The following is a 3,256-nucleotide window of genomic DNA, read 5'->3' as shown; positions in this document are numbered from 1 at the left end:
AGTTTTTGTGTTTTTCAGTATGTTTATATGAGCTTTTAAATTAAATTTGCTATCAGTTTTTTCCTTTGGACAAAGTGTGGCTACTACCAGCATACCTGATTGCTTTAGTCACTGTTTCTATTTTCTTCTTCAAAGCTGCTATGAGTAATATTATGGGCTGAATTGTGCCCCTCTCCCTAAATTTATATGTTGAAATCCAAACCCCAGTTCCTCAACATGTAACCATGTTTAGAGATAAGTTCTACAAACAGGTACGTTAAAATGAAATATTTAGGTTGGGCCCTAATGCAACATGACAGGTATCCTTATAAGAAGAGAAAATTTGGACACAAACATGCACATGCATGGAAGAAAGACCACGTGAGGACAAATGAAGAAGGTGGCCATCTGTAAGCCAAGGTAAATGGCCTCAGAATAAAACCAACCCTGCCAACACCCTGATCTTGGGCCTCTAGCCTACACACCTGTGAGGAAATTAATTTCTGTTGTTCAATTCATCCAGTCTGTGGTATTGGTTATGACAGTCTGAGCAAACTAATATAAACAACAAATGAAGCTGGTTAGTTTTTGAATTGTGTGTGAACTACAAATAAACAGATCTTAAAGTAGGCTCACCGCTAGGTCAGGTTCCTGAGCATTAGTGCACAAACACTGTGATGTTGCTTTAGGGTTGCTTTAGCAACACCTTTTGCTTATTTTGTGACTCTGGGTTCTGTTCTGAATAGGAGGAGTTACACAACAGGTGAGTTTCAGATGGCTAAGATCATAGTCGCAAAAGCAGTGAATTACAAAATATAAGCCAGAGTCTTTTAAATAAAGAAGGAGTTTTTTACTTAACTAGGATGTTGCTATGATATGCTCTCTGGTTACATTTAAAATGTAATTGGATTTCCTAAACTTTAATCTACTCATACTCTTTCAAGAACATGCCAGCTGTAAATATCATAGCACATGCATGTATTTCATTTTTTATTTTCCTTCTCCTAGACCATATAGGTCGTTGCAGGTATCATACTACCACTATTAATAATGCCTGAGGTTCCAAACAAATGTTGAAATGGAATCTGTGGAAGTTCAGAAATGCTGACTAAAGTTTACCTGCAAATGAGTTAGCGCTCGGTTTCCTCTCCCAAACTGCTTCAGCGTTTGGATGGAAAGCAGAGTCCTCCAAGCAGAAATCAGTAAGTACATTCCTGTAGTAGTAACACAGACCATGAAATAGACCCTAGCAAATAGGAATGCCTGTATAGATTTCAAAAATAGCACCCATCTGTCTGAGAACTGCTAAAAAATGAATTTTTGCCCTGGGAACATTGCCCTGGAAGCAAAACCTGACTTAGGCTCTGGAAAAGCCATAGAGGAGCTCCTCAGAGAATTACAAAAACATGTACCGTTTTACATTCCAAGAATAATAACCAGGCACAGGAGGAACACACAGTGCCAAGTTTCAAATTTAAAGCAAGCAGCACACACAGAGTTTAGAGTTGAACTTTGGCCCTTCCCTTGTTGAATGCTGGTAAAACATCACACCTAGGTTCAAAGGTCAGCACTTGCAAAGGCATCTTGACAAGACACTTCTGGCACCTGGGAATCCAGCACAGAAACTTCTATTCAAGACATACATAACTTAGGTACAAATGAATAAAGAATATAGTTTATATGTTGTGCGTATGTAAATATACATACATACATACACGTTTATGGAATTTCAAAATAGAGGGGAAAACTCTAACAAAACATTAGATAGGTCTAACTAAGTCAAAGGCATGGGGCAGGGGGGTGGGGTGGAGGAATTAGATAACCCTGTGATGTTTTGTCAGGAATGAAATGCCATCATATTCCTATTCCTGGCAATTAAAAAAAAATAAAGAAAAGATTGCATTTTGTATCTGTTTTGCAAAGGACACGTGGTGAAAATAGCATTCAGGATGTGGTTGTGGTTCCAAGTCATTTGCAAATCCAAACTTCCTTCAGTTTTGTTATCTCTCACCTTCATATACAGAAATAGGAAGCATTATATCTATTTTATGAAGTGTTAAAGTCACCAGTGATAAAATATCAGAATTTACATGTTATTCCTAATGATTCAAAACTTTTTGATGTGGCAAATATCCAGACAAAAATTATCTGGCTGCTTTACTATGCTTTGGAAAAATAGAATGAACTATCATTTTGTAATGAAATAACATGTGGGGCCTAGTAGACACCTTTAAAGGCAAATTTAAACACACACACACACATAAACACACGCACACACAATTCCCATGTAGCTTACATAGTAGTAACATGTATAAGAAGTTATAGCAAAGCACTAGCAAAACAGAACATAGTAAAATGCAGTTCTTGTTTTTAAAAACTTCACAGTCAACTATTAAAATTCCTGCAGACATTCATAATAGAGAAGGAATTAAAATAAGGGGAGTGTTGTGAATATAAACAACATTCATGTATTACCATCGGAATACCTAAACTCTACGATTACTGGAAGTTTAGTCCATTGAGACTTCATGTGGCTTGGTAAAATCCTGAAAACCTCCAGGAATCCCATTCATCTGAGAGAAACAGGGACCATATCTGTTTTGTTCACCATAATACCTCTGGTACCTGGAACATCTTCTGATACACGAGAATGGATCCTGGGACACAAAATACAGATTTCAGTTACTGATATGGAGAAATCCACATGTGATGTAAAGTGAGCTGGCCCATGAGATGCTGTCTCTATTGGGAGACAGTTCTCTACAGATCTTCCACATTTTGTCTGTCTTGGGAGCAGAGGCAGTGAGTGCCTTTGTTCTGAGCTCTCTCTTTAAGTATGTTTGTATAAAAAACATTGCTGGAAGACAGATACAGTGTCTGTCTCCATAGCAAGGGGAAGACATACTTACAGCCCATTATAAAATATTGGTTTCCCTAAGTGCAGGGTTCCCCTGTAACATAACATATTGCATGTTCAGGTGTCACATGGTCCTTTTTTGCTGTTCTATGGGAATTGGTGCTTAGAAAATGGGCACACAAATGATAATATTCTGGACACTCCTATTACTATGAGTAACAAACTAAACTTTGACTGATCCAAGAGTCTTGTGTCTTTGGACAGCATCCTTGAAACCATGGTAGGCTACCTGTTAACTTTCAAGTAGGGTCAAATCTCAGATCCTTCACAATTTTAATAGTTTTACATACTAGATACTGGCTTGAAGCTTCTGATTTAAATAATAATGAGAATTTCCCTTCCTCCTGAAACAGTGTTACT

This window comes from Propithecus coquereli, unplaced genomic scaffold, assembly GCF_000956105.1.
Source record: "Propithecus coquereli isolate 6110/MARCELLA unplaced genomic scaffold, Pcoq_1.0 Scaffold416, whole genome shotgun sequence".
NCBI classification, from domain to species: domain Eukaryota; kingdom Metazoa; phylum Chordata; class Mammalia; order Primates; family Indriidae; genus Propithecus; species Propithecus coquereli.
This window is presented reverse-complemented; position numbering follows the sequence as displayed.